Raw genomic sequence first — 7191 nt, 5'->3', positions numbered from 1 at the left:
CATCCAGGATTGTATGTGTTTGAGTACGGGTCATTCCTTGGACGGTTTTGGACTCCCACTTGATTCACAGGTGCCCCGTCTAGCACATAAAAAGGATTTCCATCTCGACAGTCCTTAACATAATGTTCTCCTCCGCATTTTTCACAAAATATCTCTTGAAGAAGCATAGCCGTGCCACCCATATTCAACCCGTCCAATTTCCTGTTCAAGACATCAAGTTGTGCAGTAATAGCAGAAATGTCAATTACCTGGTGAACTCCTGCACTTCTTCAATGGTTGTTCCTTTCAGATTGAGGATGATAGCTGCTAACAGCTATCTCCTCCAATAACTCGTATCCTTCCTCAGCAGTTTTTCTCAAGAGGTTTCCACACGCAGCAGCATCTATCATAGCACGATTAGGAGTAAGCAAGCCATAGTAAAAGGTTTGAACAACTAACCCAAGTGGCAGTTCGTGATGAGAGCATCTTCGTAATAGATCCTTGAAACGCTCCCATGCCTCATATAAAGATTCCTGCTCGAATTGAGCAAAAGTGGTGATGTCTGCCCGCGGCTTCATGGTCTTAGATGGAGGGAAATATTTGATGAGAAACGCCTTCGCCATATCCTCCCATGTGGTGATCGAACCTACAGGCAAACAATTTAACCATGCTTTAGCTTTATCACGTAAGGAGAAAGGAAATAAACGCAGTCTAACAGCATCATCAGAAACTCCATTAAATTTAAAAGTATCGCAAATTTCAAGAAAATATGCGATGTGCGTGTTTGGGTCATCTACTGCAGATCCTCCAAACTGGACTGTATTCTGAATCATCTGAATTATAGTTGGTTTGATTTCGAAGTGATTTGCTCGCACAATAGGCCTCACAATGCTGGGGCGTGCACCATCCAAAGAAGGTTGGGCATATTCTAGCATTGGTATGCGGCGCCGCATCTCAACCTGTCTATATTCACGATGTTCATCCTCATGCTCGTGCTCGTGTCTCTCCATCAGTTCCTTCAGTCTCTGCTGCTGTCTTCTCCTACGGAAATTTCATTCAATTTCAGGGTCAAACTGCTCAAGCTCCACGTCAAGTGACTTTGTCATGCACTGTGGAGATATCTGTTATAGAATATGGAGTGTTAACTTAATAAAATGAAACAATGCTAAAGAAAATAACTAAAAATAAAATTGTGAATTAACAGTCCTCGGCAACGACGCCAAAAACTTGGTCGAGCAAAACTTGCACTGTGGAATCCTTAATAAATAAATATGATTTTGTATGTTTAAAATTTAATCGCAAGTGCACGATGTCAAGTAATAGTATAATGTACGTGAGTACGAGTATCGTTCCACTGGAGACCGTATTTGACAATTATTATTTTCTGTTATTCAATCGTTAGCAATGAAAATTGATTGGTTGTTTAGTATTACTATCCTCGAATAAACATGCAAATAAAAAGATTCAATAATTAAATAATGAAATATGATATCTAAAATGGTTGATTTAAAATTCAATGAGAAATGAATTTGTTGGGAATTTCGGTTCACCTACCCCTCGTTAATTAATTAATTCTTTCGATAGTGACTGTATGCTTCCGACAGGATTTCCTATTCAATTGAACACACTCTCTCGAGCTATGCCAAACTAATTCTACTCAATGAAGTAATTAAATGTCTTTAATTATTTATCAAGAGCGAATTGCATGTCGATCTATGAAATCCCCTAGTTTTCGACCCTTAGGACTATAACTATCGGCGCGTATCCAATTTCATATATCTATGTAATCTGTAGATCCACGGATTATACTACTCGTTCCTATCACAAGTTATTCTCTCGAACTCACTCGCAATATAAAAACATTGTTAAAGTTAGCTACGCTCTAACAACACAATGAAAAACAGTAGTAAAATCAAGAATAAATCAAAAATCGAAATATTGAATTAACTAAATCAGAGTTCGGGGTAGGATCCCCTTAAATCCCAACAAATGTTTTAAGTTTAGCTACTCGAATTCATAATTGACATAAACACAACAATGTTTAAAAGATAAAAACGAAGTTAGAAATACTAGCTTTGATGGAAAAACGCAAAGGCGATGCCCGGAAAATTGTCGAATCTGCAATCCAAGCGGGAATTTCTCTCCAAGCATCGTGTGGCTCTCCAATAAAGTCTAAATATCTCTGATTTCGTCCTCCAACCCCCACCATATTGCCCATATCCAGAAACTAAGGAAAGCAATCGTCCACAATTTTTTCAAAAATACAGGCGCTTGGGCGGACATAAGTTTACGCCCGGGCGGATGTCTTTCGCAGATTTTTTTATTTTCGTTTTTCTTTAACGCGCCCGGACGGACCTAAGTTTCTGCCCGGGCGGATGAACTTCGCAAAAACTCCTTCTCTCACGCCTTGGAGGTGCCCGGGCGGACATAAATGTGCGCCCAGGCGGATGACTTTCGAATTTCTCCCTTTCATTTTTAGTTTCTTCACAAATCTCCTGAAAATTTCACCAACTAAACACATGAGCAACAAGAAAACATAAATTATGCTAAAATAACACAAAATGCATGAAATCTAAATGATAAATGCAACACATCGGGACACAACACGATAAGAAAAACAAGTAAAATCCACCTATATCAATACACATATCATAAGATGCACGTAAATCGAATTTAAACATGCACATGTTGAAATCGTGACTTTGATTCTTACTACTTGAAAGAATTTTTAAAACTTTAAAACTTACATACTTGAGGCGTGACTTCGTGAGCTTCTCGCAACTGGCAGTAGGCTTAACTCTTTACAATAACACCGCTCTGATACCAACGGTAACTTACCGTACATTTAAACAAACATAAAATTTGCGAAAAAATAAAATTTTTCTTAAATAAGAAATTCTCATTCAAAATGCCACATAATTAAAATGATTGAACAAATATTTGAAATTGTAAACAACATGAAACGAGTACTTGTTTAAAACATCATAAAGTAAATTTCCTTAAAATCAGAGTAAATGAAATAACATGCATAAAAATTCTTGAAAACTAAGGCGGTCCTCGGGTTAGTCCACTGCACAGTCCGAGCCAGCTCACTGATCCCCGTCTCTCGTCTCCTCATACTCGTCCTCACTTGCATCGATCAAGTCTAGTTATTCTAAAGACTCAACATGTAAAAACTGTGAATAGAAAATAACGTATAATAAAACAACATGCATTTTTAAAGTAACACATACATAACTTAACTTTGAACATACTTATATAAACATACTTACATAAGCATAGACGTGCCATCATCTCATAAAAATTTTCGTAAACGTACTTGCATCATACATACTAAAACATTCATAGTCATCATCATTTTGTGTAGAGAAATGTTTCAAAGCAAGTGACTCATAACATTGTGCACCTGATCAGACTAAACCACAGTACTGGACTCGCAGGGATGTCCACTAACACATACATAAGATCTCCGGTCATACTTTACCGGGTGGATTGGTCCCTGGTCATACTTTATCGCTTTCCAATCCTGATCAAACCCGGTCATACTTTATCGGGGTGGAGAGGTCCCTGGACATGTTCTCCGGCTTCCAAACCCGTTCATATTTGGTCACAAAACAATTATCATACCCCAAAAACATAAAATATTTTCTTTTTCACGTCGAACATACTTACATAGCATTGAGGGATTCGTTGGATCTCGCTTGGGGCTAATGCTGCACATACATACTAGTACATTATTCCATCAACTTAAAATATCATAACTTAATCGTACCAAACAAACTCTCCACCGAAGTAATTAAATAACTTATGACTTTCTAGACCACTCGGGACTTGACCACGTTCAATCAACATACTAAACCACGACTCGAACCCCGAAACAATATTGACATGAAATATGAAATTTCCCAAGCAAAGGAAGACACGGACCTCGCCTAAACCATATTTTAACGTTCCCTATTCAAACTTCGTAATGTCTAATCTAACTCTAACTAAGCTTGGACATAACGATGTATTAGTACCCAAAGGAAGCAATAGCACCTAAACTCGAAGCCCAAAGATACCAGAACTAGCGCTCAGCACCTGTCCAGCGACTAGGCACTACCCTACAATGCCGCGTTTCTGTACAGTGCGAAGCTGCACCGCTGCAGCTCTAACTCTGCGCGAACTTAACCCAAATATGTCATCTTCTACCCATTCACTTCCTTATGCCTTCTAATGCAACCAAACTCGTACTGAACCGAAACGAAACACCGAAAGACGACTGATCACAAAACATGACACACCTAAATGCAGAAATGACCACTCGGCGATTCCCCACAAAGCCTGCAACCAAATAACTCAATAAACATGAAGAACATATTTTTAAAACACCACAGTTTGAGCAGTCACACGAAAAAAATCATAACTCACTCGTTTCTTGTCAAAAAATTACAAGTTTACAGTCAAATCAAAGATATCGAAGAGTCTACGTTTTATATGTTGAATGTTTTTCCTGAAAGTCGACCGAAAATTCACAGTACTCGAAATGACAGCTGATTCGCTTTTGAGATCTAAAATTTTGATCCAAAATTGTTTTAAACATTTTTGCTCAAACTTTTGCATAACATACACATATTGTTCATACCATATGCATCAAAATATATATTATGACAAGATAGATGCTAAAAAGAAATATTATACATGACTTTGCTGATTAAACTCTCGAAGATAACGAATACCAATGCGGTGGATCACGGGGGATGACCGGGAGACGACATTGCACAATTTCTTGCTAAAAACCAACGAAATCTTCAGAAATTTTGAAGTGAAGAGGTGGATGCTGAAAGAACCTCAAGAACCCTAGGTTTTTCTCTCAAAATATGAAACATGTATGTGTGTGTGTTGTGTGTGCAGAACGTGTGTGTGTGTGTATATGTGTGTGCGTGAGTGTGTGTAGGGAAAATTTGCTTAATTAATTAACTAGGGGCTAAAAGTGCTTAATTAAATAATTAGTAATAAAAATAATACTAGTCTAATTACTTAATACTATTCAAAGATTAAACAAAATAATCGAATACCAAGTTTCAAAATTAAAATCTCCAAATCTTCAAATTAGTATTTGAAAAAAATTAAAAATCTCAAAATCATCTAATAAATTAAATTAGGCTTTAAAATGCTTAAAATTCCAAAATCTCTTAAAATAACAATTTTTTGTCTTGAAATAAAATACCATATTTCAAGAATCGCCTAAATCGTCATGGGTCTCTTTTCCCGATCCCACATCGATTATTCGCCTGAATCATAAAACTCAAGAAAATGTTTTAACGTGCATCAAAGAACATGTAATAATTTAAAGTAATGCAAATCATAAATCGTGCATAGTTAAAAATCCTTTTAAAAATTAAATAAATAATTTAACCATTTAGTAAATGCAAGAGTTTACATGTATTGATTTTGGGCTTTACATCAACGTTCTTCTGGCAGTCGTACACTGTAGTATTTCTGAAATGCGGCGTTCCTGATGCTCTTTGTACAATCTGTCGGTTATTGGGCTACGTCGTTTTCACTGATGACGTGTAAAGCTGATGACTTAGTTTACTCTTTTTAGCCGATAGGATAAATTGATGAATGTGTGACTGATCAGTTCCAAGTGATCTTTCAGTTAACTAAACAGCTTCAGTTAGCTTATATCAGTTCAGTTTCCCTTGATTATATATTGATCTTTAGTTCGGGCAACTATTAGTTACGAAACTTTTAGTTCAGTTACCTTTAGTTTCCTTGATAAGTTGTTTAATCTTTTCATGCACAGTTTGTCAAACTCTGAAATTAGGTTTCCAACAATTTTGCTATAACTCTAAAAATCTAGAGGGCTTAGTGTGTGAATCTGAAAATTTGAAGGGCTAAAATGCGAAAATTTTGGGGCTAGAAGAATTCGAGAATTTTCGGGTCTTGATTGCTAATTGTAGGAGAACTGTGAGGTCATTTTAGCAATTTTCAAAATCTATAAGAGCCGTTTTGCATTAAATTCGATAGTTTGAGGAGATACGAATGCGATAAGTTAGGCTTAATCGAATAATCCGAGAACTTTGGGACTTAGGTTGCAATTTACTGAAAAATAAAAGGGTTTTTTTGAATATAGTCAGCAAGTAAATTACAAATTAAGGGTTACATAAGGAATTTCGATCGAAAAAATTTGACAGATATGTAAGTATGAGAATGTCCTAGGTGGAACGAGAAATATGGGTATTAGCAATTTTGATGAGAAGGTAAGATTCGTCGAATTAATAATTTTTGGTATCATAGTATAATATAGACAATTAATATTGTATTATGGGTGTTACAAGTTTTTGACGTGAATAACAAAGGATATAAATATTGGAAATAAGATTTAATCGACAATATTATTATATTTGGTTTTATTGTAAGATACAAATACCTTTGAGTTCAATTATTACTATGATATCAGAAATTTTTGGATTTTTGTACTGTAGATTCCAGAATTTAAGTAAGATAAATGAGGGAACAAATGACGGAGGGAGAAAATCAACAAACGGAATTCGTGTATATTGGGATATTAGGAAAAACTATTGAAGTAATGTTATGAAGGAGTCGAGGAATACAAGCTAAGAATATTGGAGTTCGTATAATTTTTGTAAGCTTCAGTTTGTAAGATATGAGAAAAAAGTTATTTGGGGACTATACGAGATAATTGCAAAATTTGGGGAAGTAAGTTAAAATAAATAATTTTATTTTTGGGTTGACAATGCGATTATCATGATTTCTAAGGTCCAGAAATATCTATTTCTGAACTTTGTCACTAAACCTTATAGGATGGATTCATTTCGGAAAATGCTTAAAGTTATTAAGAGACAACTAGTAACGTCATAAAATAGTTAAATCTTTTGAGATTATGAAATTGGAAATCTAAGTACTAATTGGTGACAAAAAGTATAGTTGTTACTAGGAGTCATTTATTTTGGGACCAATTGAAATATGTATTGGGATTATGTATTAAGTTTTATTCGGTAAATAATTTATGATTTTATGGATGCTAAGTTCTTTGAACTATGAGATTTATGGGAATAAATGAAACTGAAGCTCCATTGTTCAATTTTTGAGTTCCAATATAAGAAAGATTATTCTTGGGTCAATGATTAATCTTGTGAATATTAAGTGTGGATTTCAAGAATGCTAAACGCTTAAATTGGGACAAGTAGTGTAACGCCCTGAAAA

At 35.4% G+C, this 7191-nt stretch overlaps 1 non-coding gene across 1 annotated transcript; it reads left to right on the top strand.

Annotated features, from left to right (window-relative positions):
- The first annotated feature begins 447 nt into the window (after positions 1 to 447).
- Positions 448 to 553, top strand: LOC142552425 (small nucleolar RNA R71). Its single transcript, XR_012821757.1, has one exon. It is a non-coding gene; the product is annotated as a small nucleolar RNA R71 (small nucleolar RNA).
- Positions 554 to 7191: the final 6638 nt, after the last annotated feature.

Source organism: Primulina tabacum, chromosome 7 (assembly GCF_025594145.1).
Source record: "Primulina tabacum isolate GXHZ01 chromosome 7, ASM2559414v2, whole genome shotgun sequence".
NCBI classification, from domain to species: domain Eukaryota; kingdom Viridiplantae; phylum Streptophyta; class Magnoliopsida; order Lamiales; family Gesneriaceae; genus Primulina; species Primulina tabacum.
The sequence above is the reverse complement of the archived record's forward strand: the minus strand, read 5'-3'. Positions and strand labels throughout refer to the sequence as shown.